The 13,223-nt window shown below is 41.9% G+C and overlaps 1 protein-coding gene across 1 annotated transcript in view; it reads right to left on the reverse strand.

Annotated features, from left to right (window-relative positions):
- The window catches only part of LOC105830325 (G1/S-specific cyclin-D2), a 39,660-nt gene that overhangs the window by 12,246 nt on the left and 14,191 nt on the right, over positions 1-13,223 (reverse strand). The window lies entirely within an intron of this gene.

The following is a 13,223-nucleotide window of genomic DNA, read 5'->3' on the forward strand; positions in this document are numbered from 1 at the left end:
TCTTTCGACCGTGAAATTACACGGCGGGAGTAACGCGCGACGAGTACTACGTGTCCTTCGTCTTGATCAAAAGTCCATTGAATCCGGCGAGGCTGCTCGCCTCCCATCGCTCAGCTGTGACGAAACTGAGCAACGTGGCTCCACGTTTCAAGCACGAAGGAGCACATTGCAGAGGATCTCGGGCGATAAGAATAAGAAATATACATTATTATAATAGATATTATGTCCGTAATACATGCACTATAGTAATTAAAAGGTAGACATATAGATGCGTATACATTATGCATTATCGTTGCAATTATATCTGCTGCTGCAGCTCAATCGTGGTAATATATATTTTTTATGGACTCTTTTTATATATATATAAATTAAACTAAAAAAAATCAATCCGCAGCAACATTTTTCGATGTTAAGTTATCTTGTAAAATAGTTGGAGAGTGTAAACACAAAAAATATATATTAACGTAGCTTTATTTAGTTATAAGTATTGGAATGAGTTATTTAATTTTATAATCTGGAATAATTGTAACTTTGACTGGAAACGGAAATTGTTCAATGTTCATGTAATTTCAAGAGGCACGTGTTAATAATGTTAATCATGCTTCGCAACATTAAAATGAATATTTCATGTGGTTTTCGTTTACAAGTTCACAAACTATAATTCACAACAGAAATTCGGGACTCAGAATCCTAAATATGTTTCTGATGTATGCGCGTATTTTGATATGTATCTTACATACATACGTGTGTATGTGTATGTGTGTCTTTTTTTTATATTTCACATACAGAATCACAGATAGAATTACGTCCTGAGTTATAGATTGCGAACTGTAGCTCTTCTACATATCAAATAAAGATTTTAAAAATTATTACAACCATAAATTGGCCTAAACTTGTATAATAAAAGATAGCCACACATTTTCTCGATTATGTAACTATACACGCGCAGAAGAGAAAAAAGTCAAAATGCGATTGTGCAGTAAAAGCTTGGGTAAAATGCAAATTTGCGTTAAAACTGCATCCGCGAGGAGAACAGAAGAAAGGCGATCTGTCTGTCGTCGTTGTGTAGTAATCGCGTACAAGCCAAATTAAAGTCCTCGTCAAATGGAAGAGGATGTGCGCTCGAGGGAAAACGAGGGAGTCCCTCTTTTCTCTTTCTCTTTCTCTCTCCTTTCCTCTCCTCGGCTCATTCTCATCCTTGAAGGGGTTCCGCGCTTGAGTGCGTGCGTGCGTACGCTCGCCATTCGCGTCGGCTCGTCTCTCGTACGCCGGTCATCGGTGAATGAAACAAAGGCTCGTACACACCGAAAGAATAGGAGAGCGGCGACGTAATGACAGCGGCGATGCGTAAAGCACTAGGCAGAACAGGCCCGTCATATTGTGTCCTACTTTCCTGATGCAATTTTTTTTTCCTTTGCGACAGATCAGCTTATTTAATTTTAAGCCACCATTGTCTGTTACGCAGGTAAATCACGTGGCCCTATTATCCTCTCATATATAATTATTTTTATTTTACGTTTTCTGTCGCTGTTGGCTACCTTGGTTTTGGAGTTGATACCTACGTACGTTTCATCCTTTATTATATAATTTCATATTATTCACGTCCATTTAAAAACTTACGATTGTGCCACACAGATTACTACTATTGTGGTTATTAATTATAACTTGTTCGACACTTGAATTTTTTTGACGGAGCGACACGTCACATCCAACAAAGTCAATAATCAATAATTCATGAGATAAATATTTCATATAAATATTTATGATACGTTATGACGCGTTGTTTGATCTGCTTGGCAAGATATTATACATGTAAAACGCTCCGCGCGACGATGCGCATCCCGCGTCGGCGTACCGCTCGTCACCGAGCTCGTCAGAGTGCACTTACGGCGCGTGCACGCACGCACGCACGCACGCACGCACGCACGCACGCACGTTACGATATGCGCGCGTACATGTAATGATACGTAATGATTCACGAAGGGGGATAATTGTCAAACGCGCGATCGGCGACGATAAGCGTGCCCGGTGTCGCACGTCACTCTGATAATAAAGTAGGCGCTCGACGCGCTCACTCGCCGCCACGATGTGACCACCATCTAATTTCCACATTACGTTAAAGTGCATTATTATATTACATTACATTATGCGCGCACTACACACGTTGCAAGAGGCTACGTCTCTCAGGCAACGCTGCAGCGACATCAGATCCCTGTCGATCCATCAATTATTGTTAATCGTAGCTCTTTTTGATTCTAAGAAAGGGAGGAGGGGAAAGAAACCGAATCATTATGAATTCACGAATCATCGGATTAACATTCGGAGCCGGTGGAGTTTCGTAGAATCAGGTTCATCATCTACGGCGATCGATGATAATCTGTATTCGCCGTAGTCCTGGGATTTCCATTCCCTAATATTATATTAGTGTGCGTTAATAAATTGATATTCGATCTCCAATGACACCGGATCAAGATCGAAAAAAAAAAAGGAGAAAGGTACGGGATGGAGGGTAAAAAGGTGGTGTCGAGGCATGCCGTGGGGTCATGGGAAAGCAGGTGACAGTTAGGTGACGCGCTTTCACTTTCCCTTCCGACGCACCTTGGGAATCCAAATGACCCCGATGTACTTTCGCGACCGATGTACAACCTCCCCACAGTTGTGTTGTATGGGGTGCAATTTGTATATCGCCCGTAATCTTTAGCACCAACAGGTCCAATACAGAACGGAGCCAATTTTTCGCACGCAATTCTATTCGTGCTCACCGTGATTCCTCCTGTTCATTTTTTAAAACATCATTCGTTAGTTATCACTTATCGTCCTAGATAACGTTGCGTCCAAGTAAATCGAGAGCGAAATAACGCACCGGAGGATTAACTCTATTAATGAGCGTGCACTCGTGCGTTCATGCGCTTGTGTGTAGGATTCACGCAAGTAGCGGAGCGCACGCAATTTAATAGCATGCGCCGTACGCGATAAAGGCCGATTCGTGTTATACGCGACGTACGGCGGCCGGCAACGATGCGGCAGAATATTATGCAGCAAGGAATAATGAAGCAGCGGGTCGTTTATCACGTTCGAAACACGCAGGCAGTAAAAAAAAAAAAAAGAACGGAAAGTCCACGACAACCGTAGGGCTGAGCAACACGAATTCGTTATTCAGGTCTGTGAATTTTATTCAATACCATTTTCGTTTTGGATTCCGGAGAAAATAAAGTTGCAAACTTATTTTTCCGCTTTGAGAAAATATTTTATTTCAGCCATTTTTATTAGAATTTCCCGTCAGAGGGACTATTCAGAAAAAGTGATTAACATGGAAGGTGAAGTAAAAGAATTAATTTCTAGAATGAATTATACGCAACCTTTATAAGTATTTTTAAATATAAATTACACTATTTTTATGTAACGCGAGCGCTTTAATTATTAATTATCTCAATACTATTTTCCAGATGCTTAATTTCGTAATTAATATATTAGACAAAATTACACGGGCACCGCATAATTACGAGACATATGATGCGCACTTGTGCAATTATGTGTGTCAGAAGTCTTGCGTTATCATAAAAGTACGGAAAAAAAATCTTCACGGTACTTACGTTTGCATTTCCGGCCTGCAATTTATGAGCGTCCTCGATTCACGTTGATATCGACGGCGGCTAGGTCAATAACTATCGATCGATAGGCGGGGAAAACGCGGTGCACTTATATACGTTTCATTCATTCATGCGTACGCGCGCGCGGGTTCGTGCGATCGTGTTCGCACGGTTTTGAATCGCGCACCTTCCGCGTCCCGCTTTCCTAAGAGCGTGAGAAAGATAATCCCGACGCACATGTGACTCGCTTATTATTATTATTTTTTTAAAATGCTGGTCCGATGCGCCGAATATCGTGACACGGGAAAAGGAGGGATAGTACCATCACGATAGCGGCTCGCAGGCGAGAACGCGTAATTATGATCGTTAATCGTAATTACCGCGTATCCACGTGGTTCCGCCGATGACGCGACGGTGCGTCCTCGCTCTTTTTTCCCCTCTTTCTTCATCTGGTTCGCAGGGCGTCCAGATGATGCCGGTTTCGGCTTGTGGGTGGTGAAATTGTCGACAGGTGGTCGGCGGCGGAGGGATCGAGAAAGAAGTAGCGGGAGGGATGCGGGAAAATCGTTTTTTGGGATCTCGTCGAAAGACTGACGCTTCTCCCAACTCTTCTCTCAATTTGCAATTTTGAATTAGGTAGAATTTACGCGTTTGAGTTACAGTTATCACGGATTTTGATTCACCCGATCTTTCCAAAAGATTTATAATAAAAAAAAAATTTTTTTTAAATGAATCGGCCGAGTCGGCCGAACTCTGGGTGAGGTGCGTCTAGACGAGAAGCGGCACGAGAACAATGGAGCATCAAACGGGAGTAGGAAAAGATCGCGGAGGTAGGGCCCCGTTGTGCTCGTGCCGCGCTACCTGGTCGATTCCGAGAAGCCGGGGCCTGTCGATTTATCTGGTTCGCAATGAGGGATCGATACGAAGCGGGCCGCAAGGGCCGCAAAAGGCCCGAGAGAGTCGCGGCTTAAGAGGCGCGCGGGATCCCAGGTGATATTTCTTCGGCACCGCACCGCGAGCAGCGTAATTATGAGTTATATTTCAACGCAAAATTACATAATGGAAATTTCAATATCGAGGCTAATCGTTACTTTCTTGTGTATTCAATATAGCGTATTAATTATTAAATTTATGCATTGACTTAGCGAGATACGATGTTGTAAAAACTGCTTAAGAAATTTTTTTAATCACGCGGATTTTTATTCCATCACCATTCAGGCTGTTTCGACATATGTAATCTTAACAAATGTAATCAGACAACAATACAGTTCAAACAACATTAAAAAAAAATATTACAGTAAAATATGATAAATGGAATCCCATTGTGTTTCAAGCCTTTTAAATTTCGGACGAAAATTGACTCTGCACAATTTCAAAATCTATGGCCAGTCTCGAAAAATTCTATTAACGTGGAATCCCACAGATGGTTAAAGAGCCAAAGGAGAACGGGGGAGGAACCGAAAGGAAAGGAGATGGCAGGGCGGTGCAGGATCGAAGGGCAGCGCCTGTGAGCAAGGTGTTTACCATTTTGGCCAAAAATAAAGTACAAAGGCCAGACTCCCTCTCGGCATAACTGGCAACAAAAACCAGAATCACCGTCCATGCATTCCACAAGCCTCGCCATTGGCGTGGCTCGGTTTAGACCGGCGCGATTAGGCAAAAGGCCAGTAATAAGTGACATTTCTACCTGCGACGAGAATTTTCTGCAGGTAGATAAATTAATAGATAGATGTAGCTTCTTTCTAGGCCGACAGGAGAGAAATCATTTAAAAACATCCAGACTAAATTGGATACAGATAGAAGGAAAAAAGGAAGGATATGATATATGATATGCAAAACGGGTTAAGTGTATCCAAATAAAGGAAAAGAATATAAAAGAGATGAAGAGATCAATGTAATAGTAGTAGTGCACAACTGTTATATCGTAACAAAAATAAAAATAGAAACAAATTCTTAAATTGATATAATCTTAAAAACTCATATATAATCTTTAAAAATGATCTTTAGAATTTATCTTTGTACATGTTTTTATCGTATGCTGTACATTTCATGTGCAACAAATTTAGTCAAACGTTTTATATAATTTAAGCCCTTTGCGCAAGGTGCAATTTTAACGCCGGCCCCGTTTACAAGCCTTTAGCCTAATCACGCGTCTCGCGGTCGATCGCAGATTCGGTGGTCGCCGGCAACACAAAGCTAATTATGGGGGACGCCGATAGCCGAAAATTCAACGTCGGATCCCTCGTGCTGAGAGAGAAAGAGAGCGAGCGAGCGAGCGAGCGAATGAGAGAGAGAGAGAGAGAGAGAGAGAGAGAGAGAGAGAGAGAGAGAGAGAGAGAGAGAGAGAGAGAGAGAGAGAGAGAGAAATGGAGAAAGAGAGAGAAAGAGAGAAGTGATCCCCTGCGAGCCCCTCGAAGGAGGCCCAGGGAGATCCGATTTAATTGACGTCGGGCTACGCCAATGGGGCCGGCTCTTCTCGAGGTTACTTCCAGGAACCGCCTTTTGCGGGACACATCTGCTCCGGTTACCGGAGCATACCCGGGTCCTTTTTCGCACATAAGAAACCTCTCTTCTTCCTTTCCTCGCCTCGACTGGGACCGGAACACCGCCACCACGGTCGTGTCCGTGGTGCTTTTATTTCTGCGACCGGCGGGATTTTAATTTTCACAGAAGCAACATAGATCCACCGACGATTTAACGAATTCGCAATTAATCCAAGATCGAAATACTAAGCCGCGACTTGGGCAAATAAAAATTGAATCAGGTATATGTATCGCCTGTCGACGAAACTCATGGACAGCTCAATCCGGATTTCTGGAGGTACACTGCGCGGAGCTCTCAGACTCTGAATTATAGCCGCTATTATAGCCATAGTGCGAGGCTTTCCTCTTTGCTATCAATAATCCGTTTTATCTCTATACCCGCCTTTTAATTTTTCGGAAGCTATAAATTCATCAGCGACTATATATCTACACATTAATTAAATGACCACCGCACCGTCGAGCTTTGATTTTTATCATCGTAATTGTTATTGTAAAAGATTTATGTTCGTAACAAGAAAATATCAGGTTAAATTGGAGCACTTTTATACCGATGATATCTCGCTACTTTTAAAAGACACAACATCGGTTTCGATTTGCCTTCGGCACGTCTGACGTAGCACCGGATGTAACTACTGACTGTCCATTCAGAATGGAGACTGCGCGTAAGTTCTTAGAATATATCGTACGAGAAAGAGAGAGAGAGAGAGAGAGAGAGAGAGAGAGAGAGAGAGAGAGAGAGAGAGAGAGAGATATCATTCTTTTATTTTTATCCACTCGTTCACTTATACAAAAGTATTTCTGTTACGACATCATAAGATTAGATTATACATAGCATTATAAAATTATTAGAAATGCAAACAAGGAAACTAATATTAAAAAAAAATATTATTATACGCTATACTTGTAATAGGAGTTCTAAATATATATATTAATTACCGGAAATAATCTATTACCGGAAGGAAGAGACATCCGTTCTTGACGAACGACGACTCAACAACAGTTGCGTTAGTCCGTGTCAAATATGATTTACGACGTCATCACAAATCTCCATTTGTTCCGTGACACTCACTTAATAATGTGACTCAAGCAGGCTTAATTAAGGCCCACCAGAAGCTTTCCAGGAAAATATCGATACGCATGTATACCTGGAGTACGGGTACCCGCATGGTAATTAACAAACACCAAAAAATTCATTTTATTATAGCGAGATTAAGAATGATCAAAACGCGCTCGCCTCACACGGCGAATATAATTATAACAAATATCGGAAAAAAGTGTAGCTAAAATAAAAAAAATCGATTGAGAGACCTCACCTAAAAATCTAAATGGCTAATTTCATATCCAATTCGAGACTAATAAAGTAGACTCTGTCTCGTATATAAGAGATCCCAGTTAATATATTGCTAATCGAAAAAAAATAGCAACGATATTTCTTGGAAAAATCCATAAGAAATCAAACTTTCTAAAATGAAGGAGATATTTCTACAAAACGGTGTTTTCTTCTACATAATTTCGCGTTTTTTTTTTTAAGTAATTTAATTTGCGATATCTAAAAATTCAGCTAGGAGAGGCAAATCGGTAATGTCAAGATAATTTCGCGAGCTCGAAAGCGAGCCGAAGACGGGAAATTAGTTCGTTCGAATTTTTTTCGCGTCGCACATGTGGTGAGATTTGGGCATGCTGTGTGCCACTGATACGTCACATCCGCACTCGAGGCCAGTGCGACGCGACGGCGAAAGAATCGGCCGGCTGTTGGTTTAGAAGTTAGAAAGGCGACTCGTGACATATTGCGTGGCCTCGACTCGACTAATATTTACGCATATTCAGCGAGAGGAAACGAATATCCCCGGAGTAACGTTCACATTCATAAGCTATATCACCGCTACATAACTATTGTTATTATTTATCGTTCTACATGTAATTATATACCATGCAGTCATTTTGTTTATGATAGCGTTAGTTAAGCGCATGCGATTAATTGAAGACATCAAAGATTGTTCGTAATCTAATATATATATCGCTACCTGTTACATATTCAGAAATGATGAAAGAACGAAACCGACTATTATTAGCTTGCAAAGTTAGAAAGTCAGCTCGCGGCGGCGGGTCGCTCGTCCTCGAATGTCTGCAATCGAGCAACATTCCAGTCGCGCGTTTGTTCTTCTAATTAGACGGACGAAACTGAAATGAACACAGTAATTATCCATCTCATCATTCCGTCTACGCGCGTGGAGCAAAATAATACATTGACAAAATTCTCCACACAATAAGCATTGTGACAGAAAACATAATATAGCAAAGAAAGTTGCAATTTTCATGTAAAAGTATCTTTATAATTATCGTAATATTTTGTAGCAATTTAAAGTAGAAAACTAAAATTAAAGTAGAAAACAAGACACAGAATAGATTTACTGTTATTTTTGGTCGTCGCTCGACCTTAATAAAAAAAAAAAAAAAAAAAGCGGAAGCATTTTAGGATATCTTTCCGAAAAGTCAGATGCACAAGTATTTTCCTCTCAAAATCGACGTCCGTTCGATACGTTCTATTATTTCGCATTGTCACGGCGACGTATTTTGTCCGCGTGCGGGCATTAGACATAGTTTTGTCGTGAGGGCATCATCGGTGGGGGCGGTGACCGCCTCGAGGTTGTTTTAACAGTCGCCTTTCGCAAAGCCGCCAGAGACCGTTTCGTCGGATCGTCGTGCCAAAATTCCCCGCGCGGTTTTTCGCCAGAAAAAGAAAATTTCCTTTGCACAATTAACTGTTACGCTCCCTTGCTTAGGTGTGTAGGGAACGAGATGATTAATTCTCCTTTCCTCCGCGCCGCCAACTATCACGATTAATTTCTTGAAGACCAGGCCACGTCGCGGTTATGTAAAATCATTAATATGACAACGTCAGGATTTACCCCCCATTAACGGAACGAATACGAAATTACTTGGCTTCGCCGTAGGGTAGTGTGCGCGCGAGACTCCCGTCTGGCATTGGCGTTTCTCACTACTTTGCATAACCGCCTGCGGAACGTTCTCACGACGTCGTGCTACGTCGTTAGGAGATAATTCCGCCCGTGTATCTGGCGTGTCAGCACTATCGCGGTTCCTTTCGATAGCCGCACGAGTTCAGAGCCGATTTTTATTCGGCGAATACTCTGCGGGAATACTCAATAATAGAAATCAAAGAAAGTTCTCGCGAAATATGCGCCGATAAGATAAACAAACGGCGAAAGTCGTATTTCCAATTAATCATATTTCCAATTAATCGTAACTGCGATAAGCAGTTAACATTCTGCAATTATCAATTGTTGAATATATACTAAAGTTACATAAAATGATTATATAGAGTTATCAGTTTTATCATCTAATAAAAATATATCTATTTAATACGGTTGTTCCATCTATTGCGTATATGTGTAAGTCGCCAAACTAATTGTCCGAACATAGGATACCGAGGATAAGATTATCTTGGTTTTTTTTTTTCAATTTAATATTATTCCACTACAATTTTACATACAGATTTTTTTAGATTTAAGTAAAAAACATATAAACACTTCAATCAGAACACGAGCTTACATTATTAGCAAGAATTTTGACTTCCAATCGAGTTTGTCCTAAAATATTATAATATTTGATGAATTTGTGGCGTACGACAAACTTTCATATTCTATGTCCGGACAATTAATTTCGTGACTGCATATTATGCACACATGTATATAAACAATATTATGTAATATAAATAATATTGTCCGTGCGTTCGCATTTATTCCGTTCTACAGGATGCGAAGATAATAAATTGTCGCAGCAAAAAAACCGTATCTTTGAAGCGGCTAAACACCATATTCTCCACTCACGAGAAGTGACTGAGGTCAAGTCGTCAATTCACGGGGACAAAAGGGACGCGTTTCTATCGCGGGCGAGGAAGCAAGTCAAAGGAAAGAAGAGGAAAGAGAGGGAAACGGAAGAGAGAGAAAGAGAGAGAGAGCCGGTCGCGACTCTTTCATCCAAGTTCCGCCAGAAAAAAAGAAACTCAGAAACGAAACACAGAGAAAACGCGCGACCCACCTGTCGCCCGGCAGCGAGAGAGCTTGACGGTAAGAGCACACGAGCGGTGTGTTGTCGCGCTGCGCGATCGGTAGGTGCGCAAGGTGCGCGTTTTGTGCGAGCGGGTTGTGCGCGATGAAAATGGACGGTCTAACGAGACGCGTCCATTAAGTTCCTTAACGATCGTAGTTACGCGCCGCTCGTAAATGGATTTATCGCCGCGCGTTCGGTCGCTCTCCTCTCGCGCGATTCCCTGTGTTCGCCGTTTATCGATCCACAGGTCGGTCGCCGGTAATGCATTTGCAGCAACGCTGGCGATATCGGGCGCGCACCACCGGATATCCTCTATCGAGGGGATAAGCGGGATAGTAAAAACCGAGAAAAATGGTGATTTTATTCCGAGACGTCAACGGCGCGTTTTAACGCGTCGGGAACTTTGAGCGGCCCGACAAAATAAGATTCGCTCGCGCAGGACAAACAAGGCACTAAAATATTTCGCGATTATATGTATATTTATTTTAAGTAGGTTTGTGACTACCTTGTGTATTTCGATTTTCTCGTGACGCGCGCCCTGCGGTAAAAAACCTCCGGTACCGGATAATAACGCGCCTCGAGATATTCATTACCGTTTGCTCTAATTTCTTGTTTAAAACGGAAGTAATTTGACGGAAAAAGCGATGCACCTGTCGCTCGTCCACCTTACAGTACGGTACATTGAAAAAGGATGTTTGATGGATTAAAGGCCGCAAGGTGTATGTTACGGACGCAACAGGTTACAGTAACATGTGGCAACAGCAACGTGGCATCCCGAGTTGTCGTAATTACCGACATTGTTTTCAGCTGTAAAGCTAAAACTGCAAAACTGAATATAAATCGATATTTTTTAATACATTTCATATTTTTGGCAAATTATACTTTGAGCGATGAAGATTGATTATACATGCACGTATTTGCCACGATTATACATGCACGTAGTTGTTTTCACTTTAAAAAATCCTGATTTTCAATCGATATCATAATATAATTATAAATTAATGGAATATGATTAACTTTTTTAAGTTTTAGTTGCTCGATTTGTTGTGTGAAAAGTAAATAGAATTCTATCTCTTTAATATTAATTTAACATGAGACTTATAAGTTTCCTTTAACATATTAATATTTTTATGTACTTCTTATTTTTAAAAACAATTTATATCGAAATAATTTTTCTATCCAAACGTTTCTTTCTTAGCGCAAGCTTAGCGGTGGGACGTCTGTACGCTTAAGTCGCGTGCTCGCTTAATTACAGGGACAGATGGGCAGCTGCAACCCGGTGCAGCATTTCGGGATCTCGGTTCCTTTCACTAGCTTTTGAGGCTAGCGAAACGTTGCGTGAAAAACAAGACAGCGACAAACGAACACGCTAGCGCAAGACAAAGCGCGAGCGTCCGGCAAATGAACTCGTCGCTCGCCTGTTGCATCTAATCGTGGCGGGCAGGTGCACACACTCCTTTTTTTCTGTTACAGGTAATTTTTTTTTTTGCGAGATTGTTCGAAGACCGATTAAGCGAAATAAAGATCTCGATGGTAGAGATTGCGCGTTTACGTTTCTTTGTTAATCGCTTTAACGCGACGATAAGATCGTCTTCGATAATGATGGCACGTGGAGAGGGGGGGAGGGGGATGCAGATGCAGATAAAGGTACGAACTAATTCCCTGATGCAATTTTTTCGGCTTATTATCTATGTAACACAAATGTCACAAGTTTCATGCTATATTACGAATGTTATTCAGATATATTCGATAAGTTTTTCGATAAGATAAGTACTAAGAGAAACTTGAGAATATCATATTAAACTCTAGAGACCCAGAATCAAAATAAAAAGACTAAAAGATTAAAATATACCAACGTTTTGATATTTATTATTATATAAGTTGATAAAAAATAATTAAATCCATACTTTTATTTATTCTACATTAAATATCAGTAAAACAATATCTTCTTAAAAAAAAAAAAAAATCGAGATTTTACAGTATATATTTGTAAAGAAGATATAATGTCCAATGAAATAAAAAGATGTAAATCTTTCATTATAATAATTTAATAAAAATTAATATAAATAATTATATCGTTAGATCATTATAATATAGAGAATTTTGCAAAATTAACATTAAGATGTTATCAACGTCTTTACTTTAAATTATATGATCGGCGATACGTTTCGTTCTCTTATCTGATACTAGAGTTAAATTATCAATTCTAAACGAAACTGAAGTCTAAAAGGCATTGATATTCGAACATCGGTATTCCACAAGAGACAGCGTTTTCCTAAGCCCCGAGAGGGGGAGGGGGGGGGAGGAGGGAAGGAGGAGGCTGGCCTCTGACAACAAAGACTCCGAAGAAGGAAGGAAAGAAGGGGTCAGAGGCACCAGCTGCATCAAAGGTGCCCCTTTTTCTCCCCCGTGTCCGCGCGTGCACTTCCGAGCAAAATGCACGATGCATGGCGTACAATATTCGCACGTGTCGCGGAGCCCGTTATATTACGAGAGACGGAACTCCAGGAGAAAAACGTGCGATGCCCCGCCGTTTCCTTCCACCTCGAGGTTTCCTGACTTCGCGGGGAAGGAGGGTGGACAGAGAAGCGGCGAGAGAGACGGGGAGGGGAACGGCCCGGCCACGGCACCGGGCAAAGGGTGCATACCCATACTCACCGGTTCGCGCGCGGCAGATGCAGCTGCCGCGGGGCGTCGCGTCTCGTCGCGCCGTGCCACGGGGCCCGGTGCACCACCACCCCTCGAGAGAGAACTATACTCCGCGGCGCGGCCGCGGCGCGCACCTGGCCCTCACCTGCTCCCCCCTCTGTTTTCAATGCCCCGCGCTCCAGCGGCGGACGCAACACGTCGCCGCCAGCCACCCGGCCGGAATACGCATGGTCTCTCCACGCACGACGGAGAGATGTGTAGATACGTTGTGTTCCGCGTGCGTGGCGCGCTGGATCTTTAATGTCGGTCCCTGTATCGGTCCCCGTGTTACGTACGTGCGCGCGACAGAATGCGATTTCGCGTCGTCGGC

The sequence above is a fragment of the Monomorium pharaonis genome, chromosome 11 (assembly GCF_013373865.1).
Source record: "Monomorium pharaonis isolate MP-MQ-018 chromosome 11, ASM1337386v2, whole genome shotgun sequence".
NCBI lineage: Eukaryota > Metazoa > Arthropoda > Insecta > Hymenoptera > Formicidae > Monomorium > Monomorium pharaonis.